Source organism: Solanum pennellii, chromosome 3 (genome assembly GCF_001406875.1).
Source record: "Solanum pennellii chromosome 3, SPENNV200".
Taxonomy (NCBI): Eukaryota; Viridiplantae; Streptophyta; class Magnoliopsida; order Solanales; family Solanaceae; genus Solanum; species Solanum pennellii.
The window spans coordinates 8,194,634-8,207,569 of NC_028639.1; the positions used below are offsets into that span (position 1 = coordinate 8,194,634).

The following is a 12,936-nucleotide window of genomic DNA, read 5'->3' on the forward strand; positions in this document are numbered from 1 at the left end:
ATGATGTATGGGCTAGGCCTAATTTCATTATATTGTATTAGATGGCCATTAAGACAAAGTGTTTAGACTTGCGCTTTACGTTTATAAAACTTTAGAACTTGAAATGTTGTCTTTACCTTTTTTTTGTTCTATTTCTTATGTTTTGAATGCTAAGTGTCTTGTATGGAGTCTCTTTGGGTCCTATACATCAGGTTACATCTAGGGTGAACCCCTGGGTCGTGACAAGAATTTCCACACAAACACTTAGCAGCTTTCAACATCTTACGTCAAATCAGCATTATATAACCTAGCACATCCAACAATCTTACATCAGAATAGCTACAACACTAGTAAACCCCTTTCGGAATCTCACCCCGGACAAAATTATAATGCAACTAGGAAAAAAAAGGTTGGGGGGGGGGGGCTCGTTGATGAGTCTAGGTAGACACTCACCATAACTAACCAACCATAGATACTAGTAAAGTGTAACACCGCAGAAAAATTTTGAGTTAAGACTCGAACATTCTTCGTTGTGAGTAAGCTTTTACCAAGGAATTTGAAATATACTTAAGTTTTATGGTCGCTATATGTAGAACTATGAGTGTCAAAAATAACTTAAAAGAATTCCTTCAAGTCATTCCTAGATTCTTTTAAGTTTAAGGTCAACTTGAAACGACAACATATAACACAAGATTAGTTAGGAGACTCATAAGATATCAAATGAAAGATATTGGAGTCCTCTTTTCAATGAGAGTTTACTAATTTTTGAATTCGTATGAGAGAAATATGCCCGGTTGAATATGGTTTGTCCAATTAAGGAAAGTTACCTGAAAAATATGAGGGGTATTTTGGTCTTTTTCTTACCCAATCAGCTTCAGACAAATTTGAGTAATATCGGGAAAAATTGATTTGACTCAGTTTTCATGAATCCAAATACTCCTAGGGTTTTAGAAGAGATTTCATTCAAGTCACTCCTAAGTTCTTTTAAGTTTTGGGTCAACTTCAAACGATCATATATTATAGCACAGGATGAGTTAGGAGGCCCATAAGATGTCAAATGAGATGTCTTGGAATCCTTTTTCTTAGATATGCCTGTTTGAAGTCAGGTTGTCCAATTAAGGAAAGTTCCTAGAAAATATGAGGGGTATTTTGGTATTTTTCCTTAATCAATTAGATTTAAACATTTTAGTAAGGTTTTAGGAGTATAAACTGATTGGAAGTAGTTTTAATCATTCTTAAAATAGTCTTAGGGTTTTGATAGGAGTTCAAGAAGAAAAGGAAGAGCTTTCAAGATTTTTGTGATTCTTTAAGGAATTTCGCCAAGGATTTTATCCTAAAAGGTACATAGTGTTGGGTTTGTTCACCCACACCAATTATGAATTCATTTTACGAATTTCATCCATGAGATTGAATATATTGATAATCTTGTTGAGTTCTTGAAGTTTTGTGCTTCGTTTTTAATAATGAAGTTCTTGTTGAGTTCTTGAGGTGAAAGTTGCAAATGTATGTAGTTCTTGGTGGATTTTCGGTGTAGAATTCTTTGTAATTAGACTGGGTTAAGGATACAAAATCATTTTTAGGAAATTATTCGAGTTTAGATGAGGTAGGGCCGGAAAATAATTGAATAAAAGTTCGTCAGATTCGTTTGAGATATGGTTGGGGTGCCTCGCCCCTATAGCGCCTAAGGTGCTGGCGCCCTACGCTTGCAGTACGCCCCAGACCAGCCTCGGTCATATGAGGGATGGTGCGGTGCTCCACTGCTGTGTCAGGGAGGTTTGGTCCTTTTCGCCTCTGTTTTTCATTTTGTATTCAATCTTTCAAGACATGTATTCTCTCTCTTAGTGATTTTTAATATTCAACCTACATCCAATCATCAAGAAATCATAAATATCAAGTTATGAGAATTTATAATTTAAATTCAGCAAAGAGTCAAGAGTAGAGTGCAAGAAAGTCTTTGATTTAAATTGTGAATCCTTCAAGATCAACTATCGGCTTAAGTAAAGTTTGAGAAAATAAGTCTTTGATTTAAATTGTGAATCCTTCAAGATCAACTATCGGCTTAAGTAAAGTTTGAGAAAATCCCTACGAGTCTTTTCAAGGAGTCTTCTACAATTACTTTTAAATTGTTTCAAGACTCAATTAAGTGAGTATGAGAAGGAGGAGAATGTATTCATGTGTTTACATTACCATTGAGATACTTGAGTCAAGTCGTTCTAACCCATAATTTCGTGTGAACTCCATGACTTGATTTTGTTTGAGAAGAGTGGTATCTTCAAGTTCTAAGTCTTGAGTATTGAGTTCGTGATCGTTTTAGTATTATATTACTAATCATGGGACTATTACATGTTACCATTGAAGGTCCTTGATTTGTGTAGTTCATGTCCATAATTTCGCAGAAGCCCTCCGACTCGAGCATTCTTGAGATGAGTAGTATCATTGACTCCATTAATTATGGAGTTGTTAAGTTCCAAGTATTGAGTTCTATGCATAGTTATGAAATGAGTCGTTTATGTCCATAATTGGCATGAACCTTATATTAACAAGTCTTTTTACAAATTGTTTTAAAGACTTGAGCACTGAGTTGAGGAAGACTAGAGGTTAGTTCATTTTCTTTAAAATGATATATGGAATTTAAGTACTTCCAAGAGTTAATGTTTTTACATTTAATATGAGAGGAAACTGAGATTTCCAAAAACGTTTTGAGAAGTTGAGTACCATATCTTTTAAGAGAGATTTTTTAGTTTTTATCTCAAAACACATAAAGAGTTATGTATTTGAACATATGAGATAGTTATATTTTGGAAGTAGTATTGATCACTGATATGAGGGAGAGTTCAGACAACTCGCAGCCCCCATAAACTATGTAGCCAATGTGGATAGAAAAGTTCATACATTTTTGATGATTCTTTATTGTTTTTTTAGCATAAACTAGTGGATCTACTTAGTTAGTAGGTTATATACCCTGGCAAAGTATAAGACAATTTTGGCAACGTGGGCAAGACGTTGTATAATCTTATAGCTCATAACGATGGTTTTTGGTTAGAGAATTTCCCAAACCGAGTTATTTTTATCTTTACATTCATATAAGAGTTATTATTGTATTTTGCATAAAACTAAGTAATTATCCATTGTTTAAAAGCTTTCCAGATATTGCATCTTTTATTGTTTCTTTATCCTTGAGTATCTTATTGTTGAGTTGCGACCTATTTCTCTACGTTTAGTTGAACTATGTTTCACTGAGTCGGGTATCTTATTATATAGTTGAGCCCTATTTTCTCTGAGTTGGGTTGAAGTATGTTTCATTTAGTTGAGTGAGTTGAGAAGAGGTAAGTATGTTTCTTTTCTATCAATTCAAGCTTATTTTTATGCTTTAGAATCCTACATTCCATATACTGAGCCATTTGGAATGCATTGTCTCATGATGCAAATACAGGTATTCAGGATCATCAATAGGCGTTTCGTTGAGGTCATATGAGATTTCAGCCACCTTTGGTGAGCCTTCTTATATTCCGAAGGACTTCGCCTTTATCGTATAGTTATTAATTTTGAGATGTTGCGTAATTTGTCCCAATATCCTTCTGTAATAGTAGAGGCTTCAGAGATAGAAAGAGTTGAGGATTTTATCTTGACATTCGAATTATTTGTCTGTTTCACTTAAAATGTGGTCAGATACTCAATTTGAATTAAGCAAACTATAATTCAAATATTTAACTGAAGTTTATAAACCTACCCGAATAAGATCACATGTGTGGTGGATGCCCTTGTAAGGATAGTGAGATTCAGTGTTAATACCACCATTGGAAATAACAAATTAAAAAACATAATCCATTAGGCCACCATTGCAACCATCATCATACGTTGTGCCACAATTTACTAATTCTTGCTCAGATAAGGTGATCACATCTGCTATTGCTAATTGGTTTATGCCTTCTACTGCAACCACTATTGAAAAGGCCCAACATCTCCTTGTAAATCAAAATGATCAAAACTCCTCTATGAAAGCCATATATTGATAACAATGCTAGAGAAATCATACATTTATTTATATAGGAGTATTTTTTTGTGTTTTCAACGCGCTTTTTTTTATGTGCACTATTTAAAAGATTACTATTTTTCCAATGAAAATTGTTCAGTATTTATTTCCACAGATATTTTTGGTTGAATCGATCATGAATATCTATTTCCCATCATGTATTTTCCCAGTGAGTTTGTTCAATGAGATATGAGTGGAAACATCATATATTATTGCAGAAAATATATTATTGCACAAATTTCTCCTTAATTCACGGTGTAAAACTTTTGTTCTAGTAGTGGTGCAAAAATGATTCTTTTGATAAGCAAAGTATGCATGTGCAGATATATTTTTTTTTTAATGGATGACAGTGTGACTCGAATTCAGGTCTCCTGTTTGTCCTGATATCATGCATAATGTAAAAGTTGAAGCTATTAGAAAGAACATATTTTAATTAGTTAGGAATATTACAGAAAGGTTACATCCTACACTTAGCAAGTATAACAATATTAACTTGAAAATAAAAAAGTATAGCTACCACAACTCCCTTGGTTCTAAATAAGGGCAACTATTCCTTTGATCCTCCAATCAACCGATTCCGGTACATGATCGCTAGCTCAAAAAACGTAATGATGGCTAGAGTTCTTAGACTTAATAAGGCGGTATCTAGAATCACTCTTCGGGCCCAAATACATGGTCTTATATTCCTCGTTCGTGAAATCAGCAAAGCGGTTCAATCCTAGCACATACATCTGATTTCGAGTTGTTAAGTTCCTCGATGAACCTCAAATTAACTCTAAAAATCTTGAATCTTTTTCCTTTTTCTCCTAGCCCATTAAAAAAAATTTCGTGCTCCACCAACCATATTTCATATATATACCTTTTACCTCCTCATTTGTATTATTATTGATATTGTTATTATTGTAAGACATGTCATTTGAATTTGATAAGTATGCAAACAAGATGAGGAGAAAATTGGTTATTACAATGATAGACATAGTTGAAAGTGGAAGAGAACAATTAACAAAAAGGGCTAGGAAACTAGCAAAGAGGGCTTGACAAGTAAGGGAAGTAGAACCATCTTTTGGCTTATAAAGATGAAAAATTGGATATTTTATTACATTATCTTGGGCCAATTATTGATATGTTTTAAGGAAAATGCTGCCAAACACTATTTTCTAATTTCTTGACCATTAGGCACTAGTTATTGTTGTAACCATTTCTAAATAATTACTTATTATTGTAGGGAAGTAGCTAGATTTATAGGATTCAGGGTCGTCAGACTTTTTTTAATGAGGATTGATGATCTAGTATATTTGTTTTATCGAGAGAAAAGACATAGAAGTTGTTATGAATTTTTAAATATATACCTTAATTTTGTGATCGTCTTATTCTCGTACAAAAGTAATGAATATCTTTGTAAAGGACTATTTGACCCATTTTCTCACCTGATTTGTGAACATGCGCGTGAAAGTCTATTTTTTTGCCAAAAACCAAAGTGTCATGTTTCAGTTTTTTCATTATTAATTCTTTAATTTATTTAAATTCATCATCTTCCCCAAAACAAGCTCAAAAGAGTTGTTGGAACTCTCTCCGGTGAATTCATCATCTTCCCCAAAAATTATTCATTTTTAAATTCCTGTCGAAAAACTTAATTTCAAATTGTTCAAGGTTTATTTCTTATTAAAATGTGATCTTTTTCAAATAATGTAAGAAAACACTAGCTTGAAAACCTTCAGTTCCTTGTTTACTCAGCTATTCCTCCAATAATTTTGACCAAGAATTTTCAAAAATGAAGGACATTATCTCCACTCCGTTATCCCTTGACCAATAAATTGAAAAGATATGAAAATCCGAGAAATGGAAAACAAAAGAAAGAAAAGAAAGAAATTCAATACCAGGTGATATGCTCACGCGTCTTACCAGATGAGAAAATGCATGGCCTAAAATAGTCTTTTTCTTTATGAAGATATTTAATACTTTTGTGGGGTAATAGGATTCCCGCAAAATTAAGGTGTTTTTTTGAACATTTGGGACAACTTTATTGGTGACTTTATGTCTTTTCTCTTTTATCAATAACAATTTGATTTTCGTTATTCACTTGCATCTTTTCCTTAAATGAATCGAAGCGAAAAATGACTGATTTTAGAGGATCGTAATAGGAAGATCACTTTGCCACATATAATATTCCATTACATAATTAAGTCACTTGCTAAAATTATATTTGCTGCTCGATGTGAAAATTTTACATCAAGGTGGTCATGCGACCCTTTTATACGTCATAATTTCTAAGCCAACAATACATGCCCTTCGGTCAAAAAGGACCCTACCATTTCGGCTACTATAAAGTCATAATCTACTATCCATCGTGATGATTAATAATGTGAATTAACAATTCCTTTCATATCAATTTGAATTACTATTGCGACACTAATATTCACTTTTTCTAGTAAAATACTTTTTATTAGTATAACAAATGAATCAAGAAATGGTTTGAACACCTAATTCATGAAACTCATAAAAGCGGAGGGACCATTAGTCAACCCAAAAGACATAACCAAAAAGATATAATGCCCATAGTGGGTTCTAAACATTGTCTTAGGCAAATCGTTAGGCCTAATTTTCAACTGATGATAGTCAGACCTTAGTCAATCTTGGTGAAAACTGATGCACTTTGCAATTGGTCAAAAATATCATCTATTTAAGGAAAGGAATACTAATTTAGAACGGTAATCTTATTCAATTGCCGGTAATATGTACACATTCTCATACTATCATTTTTTTTTCTTAACAAATAAAATTGGAGCACCCCATTGGGAAGCACTAGGACACATAAATCACCTGTCAAGAAGCTCTTAGATTTGAGACTTAAGCTCTCTTGATTGTGTTGGGGCCATGCGATATGGAGGGATGGAAATAGGACGAGTACCAGGCTTCACATCAATGCAAAAATCTATATCTCTATCCAGAGGCATACCAGGTAAATCAGTAGGAAATACTTCTCTAAATTTTGAAACCACATGAATAGACTCAATAGATGGGGACTAAACCTCAACACCCTGAATATTTACCAAATAATCCAAACAACCCTGCCCTACTAGTTTTCTAGCATGAATGGAGGATATGATCTGAGCTTGCTTAGGCTTGTACATCTCTTCCCACTATAACTTTTCCCTTTTCATAATTTCTTGAGTTACAGACTTAGTGTAACAATTAAGCACAACATAATAGGGGGATAACAAATTCATTCCTAAGATTATATCAAAGTTAGTCATATCCAATATTACCAATTCAGCCGAAGTCGAAAAACCTATAAATAAAATAGGACAAGCACAATAGACATGGGTAACTATGATAGACTTTCCAATTGGGGTAGAAACATGGATGGGAGCATCAAGTATATCACAAATCATATCAAACTCTGAGTCAAATCGAATGAATACATAAGAATAAGTAGAAACTAAATCAAATAACACATTAATTATCCGGTCACACACAAGAATAGTACATGTGATCACTGCATCTGATGCCTCTGCCACATTCTTACCCAGGAAGACATAACACTGAACTTTAGCATCATGTCGAGTGACTTCCCTACTTGGTTGCACGTTACGTCTTCATGTATTACCATTTCCTCTACCTTCACGGCCTCACTAATTACCCCCCAGTCCACCTTGTTGACGTCCTCGACCAATATTACCATTTCCCACGGTGTGGAATCCATCACTCGTGGTAGAGGAAAATCTCTCCTCATATACCCAAGTTCTCCACAATTATAGCAAGTACGATCAATGATGGTATGCCACCCGTCGAAAGTGCAACTCCCTGGCTATCCTGAATCAAAATTATGAGGTGGAGTTTTTGAGTAATTACATGTAAAGGCGAGCAGGGCGGACTGAATTTTCCTAGATACAAGTGTTGTCCTTCCTACCTCCTTGGACTAAGAACCTTGAAAGTTACCTGAGTTTTAGACCTTTTAGCCAATGCTTAGCCTAACCGTACGAATTGGTATTACTAGATTCTTACCATTTCAAAGACTATAATTATGACTATGATTTGATTTACATATTTTTTTGGGATTTTACTTAGCATCAAGTGGGGTTTTGGGATGAAGGTTTTTGTTAAGCCTTCGTTGATCTTCAGTAGCAATCCCTAAGTTTCAAAATCAACCTTAATTCAGACTCATGGTCCTTACCTTGAAAGTAAGACACTCTCTTTTCGGTGTTGGAGTAAGACACCAGACTCCATGTTATATCTCACATGGTTTATGTTGGTGAATGGTATCTTCGACAGCTAAATCTTTTAGTTTATTGGTTTAAGCTTATATTCGATTATTTTAGTTTCAATATCTAATATTTACATGTTTTAATACTTGGTCATTGCATTAGTTCATGTATTTTAGTTTCTTGTTCAATGAACATCTCATATTCATCATGTCCTGCTTTACAAATTATCATACACATATTTTATACTCAGTACATTTAAAGTACTAATCCACATAATTCTTGTGTTTAAAGTTTTCATATGATGAAGATTGAGGTTCTTACTATCAAAATCTGAGTGAGTTGGACCGCAGCTTCCGGACAGAAGGTGATGAGTCCTCTTACTTCGATCACTAATATCAGTTTGTAATTCTAGTATGTTATTTATATTTACATATTTGATTGGGGAGATTCGGGGTTATGTCCCACTAACTATAATTAGTATAAGTAAAGGCTTCATAGATTGCCAGTTAGAGTTTTTGTATTCTCTCCTTTTGAATTAAAATGTTGTATACAAAATTTTGTTCAAAAATATATCAACCAGTATTCCATAATTATGCTTACACTTAGATATTTTTATTCTTTTACATGTTCATGTTTTGTTGCTCATTACTATATTAGTATCAACGGTGAGCTTGGGTTCACTTGTGACTTTAAGCATCGTGTTAGGAGTAGGGGCTAGTCACGGCGTCATGACACTAATTAATGCATCACCATTTTTCCTCCTTTTTTTAAAGGAAAAAATAGGTTTCTCTAAAAACAATCTAAAGGCACCCGAATCGAGGGAAAAATGTAGGCAGAGAATTACCGTGCAAGGAGGGTGAAAACCACAGGATTTCCAATGTTGTTCATTATAGATTGCTCCCGTAGAGTAAATTTCATGGGTAGAATGCATTAGCAATTGCTCTTAACAAAGGTAGTATAGGTTTCCTTAACCTAAGTAGTCAAGACCAGTTACTACCAAATTATCTCTTGTATCTATTTGGTGATTGCATTCATATGCGTTTAGGCATGGAGTTTGAATGATTATAGGTTTTTGTTAGGGCTTTTAAAGTGGGATATGTGATAATAACTAGAGGTACATTATCTAGTTCTTATTTGTCGTTAAGTTTCCTTGTAAGGATGGTTGCATTGTTCTGTAGATATAGGTATACATATCTGCTACTTGATATATCGCTTGACTATGTATAACAGGAGAAACCATAAGAAGGCATAAGTAATGACAACATATTGATATATCATCTCAAATGAACTTATTATGTACTTGTGGCATCTCATATGAACTTATTATGTACTTGTGGCCTTAACGTTATTCTTCATAATGTTTGTGATTTTGCATGATTGTTTGTCTTTAATGGTTAGCCTAAGTATCACGCTTGATATAAGATATCCCCATCATTATATCAAATAACACATGTAGTATAGGGATGTCCATATATGGTTGACTCGGATACCACACTGTTATTCTAATTAGGCATAGCTTAGATATCACATCAATACACTAAAATTTTGACTTTAGATTCCATGAGAGGATAAAGTATGTGTTTATAGTTCCATGAGTGGACCTAATTTGATTATTCATAACATAATTGTTGCATGTTTGATCCTTTAGTTGTTTGGGCAACTTGAAAGGTGAGTTTATATCATATATAACTTGTATGTGTTCATGTGGAACATTTGGTTTATGTTATTGTAAGTCATGGTAAGGAATGGGATTCCGGGATAGGTTCTACTCATGATGGATAAGAAACGTTTTTTGTTGTTGAAAACTCAGTGCTTATGATTTTTGTTTTTCTTATTTTTTTAACTATTGGGTGGTGTTTATAAGAAACGTTATTTGTTGTTGACACCATTATAAACTCATGATTATTTTAGTTTATAATGGTTTCTGGTTTAGTTTTGATATGGATGAGTTTTTCAAAGGTGCATGCTTCATTTATTATTCCTAAAAGGGCTTGGGAATGGGCAAGTAAAATTGAAAAAGAATAGAAAGTTGGTTGTTAGGGCTAGTGATGGCCTTATATTCATGGATATTAACGTGGTAGAATGTTTTGACTACGATTTGGTATTGTGATGGTCTTGTATTCAATGATATTAATATGGTAAAAAGGGTTAATCTAGAATTTGTCATTATGGTGGCGTAACTAAGAGGCATGGGATCAAGGTGCACTATTTATGAGATTTATCCAGGGAGGTAAAGTAATTATATAAAGACTTGGGGTGGTATAACTTTTTTTATTGCATGTTTTCTTCTAATCATCTATATTATAATATGTGGTAGGTTTAAGTCGACTGATGATGTGTACTAGTATGTGTTGTTTGTACTAATACTACTCTTACTATGTCGCTTGGCATAATCTGATTGTATGGTTTCTGACGGTTTATAGATGAAGACGATGATGATCTCTGACAGCTTCTGTTTTTCCTTCTTTATGGTGGGAGTTGTGTCAATTGTATTATATAAACCATACTCCTTTAGTTGCTCTCATACCTATTTATAATAGTTACTCAGGGACGATTTTTTTGGTTATTTGTAAAAGGTCTCCATTAAAAATTTGAATGGTTTCATAAATCTTAAAGTATTAAATTTTTTTTGCAGCATTTTATTAATTTTTGTATGTTTTGATTAAATTTGATGGTAAGGGTTCTCCTGTTATAAATGTTAAAGTAGGTGCATGTACGACCTTGTTGGTTGGGTCGTGACATATGCATGTTGGGTATACCATAGGGAAGGATATGTGAGGACATCATGTTGATAATCTCGTTCAATAAACCTGTTTACTTTACTTGTGGTTTCAAGTGTTATTGTTCATTGTGAATGTGATTGACTATGATTGTTGCTGATTGCTAGTTGGCTCGGGTACCACACTGGTATAGGAATACTAATGGTTAGCTTAGATATCACATCTTGTATAATTATTAGTGGTTGGATCAGGTACTATGCATCATATAATAATTACTAACTTAGTTGGCTTGGATACCATGTCGGTATACAAACAGTTTGTGTTTGGGTTCCTTATGCGAACCGTATATGAGCATTGTGGTTCCTTGAGTAAACTAAGTAGAGATAACTAGGTTGTACATTTTTGGTTCTACATGTGAACAAAATTGACCTTTTATAATGTTATATATGTATGTTGAATTCTTGAGTGGTCTAAGTTAATTGAAAGTTGATTTTATCTCAGGTTTGGCTTGTATGAGACATATGGGACATGTTTCATGTCAAGATTAGGTCAAGGTAAGGACTGGGAGTCTGAGCTATGTTATGCTTGTGCTTTTAGTTGGTATGTCTCTTCGTCGTTGAAATGGTGGGTGCTAAGTTAGAAAGAAGGGACCGGTGCATTGTTTAGGTGTTGGATTTGGTTAGGTTTTCTAGTGTTTTAAGAACTTATATGATAATGGAGATATGATTCAAGATGGATTAGTTGGTCCAGGATGCGAGTTTCAGGTACTATTCCAAAAGGGCTTTGGAGTTTGCATGGGAACTTAAGAGAAAGTAGTAGGTTAGTCTATAGGGATAGGGGTGTACTTGTATTCATGAATCTCTATGCGGTAGAAGGGTTAGGCTATGATTTGATATTATGGTGGAATAACACAGAGGCATGGGATCAAGGTGCAGTAGTTTATGAGCATTATACTTGGAGGGTAAAAGAATATGGATAGAGGCTTCGGAGGTGTAACCTTCATATTTCATTTCATTTCAAATCATCTATGTTATTTATGTGGTACGTTCAAGTTGACCAATGATGTCTACTCGTGTGTACTGTTTGTACAATTACTACTTTTGCAACGCAACCTGACATAGTCTGGTTGTAGGGTCAGTTATGTTTCATAGGTGAAGATGTTGGTGATATCCAACAACTTCCATTTTTCTTTCTTTATGGTAGGAATCGTGTCTCATTTTCATGTATAGATTATACTCTTTTAGTAGCTCTTATACGTGTTAACATAGTTTACTTGGAGATTTTTGGTTATTTTTAAAAGGTTTTCATTACAGTTGATGTTTTCATAATTCCTTAAGGTATTAAAGGAGTTTCACAGTACTTGTTAATTTTCACACTGTCCTTTTTTTAGAATTAGGTGGTACATGTGTTAGAATAGGTGTCAGCATGGCCCACTGGGTTGGATCATGATTTCTATTTGTTGAACTTTGCCTATAAATTCTAAGACCTAGTTGTTGTGATGGTCACAAAAAACTATTTCAATGTCATCAAAATTTGAAGACGGATCCATCACCAAAGGAATCTATTCTTTTCTTTCCAAATTGTTGAAAGGCAAAAGGGTAAAAAAGTAGTTGGGATGTCGAAGCCATTAATAAATATCCACATTTAAATACTCTAAATCGATTAAAGCATTAAAGTAATATTTAACCATGAAGGATCCTGAAAAAGTTAGACCACACACAATATGATCATGAATTAGGGAGACCAAGGAAGATATACATTAGTTATTTGCATTCGCACAACAATAAAAAGCTCGAAGGATAGAGAAAAGAGATTCTATAATGATCAATCTTAGTAGACATATTTTGACAATTGTAGAGGCTTCAATGAATTAGAGGTTTTAAAGTAACTGAAAGCCTCATAAGCTAATAAATTTAGTACTTAAGTATAAATTGACATCTCAAAGATTTTATCTTACATTAATTCATAACAAGAAAGGCACCAAACAAAAAGGTCAAAA

The 12,936-nt window shown here is 33.8% G+C and overlaps 1 pseudogene; it reads right to left on the bottom strand.

Moving 5' to 3' along the window:
* Window positions 1-1,614: 1,614 nt before the first annotated feature.
* LOC107013162 lies at window positions 1,615-4,923 on the bottom strand (annotated as a pseudogene).
* Window positions 4,924-12,936: the final 8,013 nt, after the last annotated feature.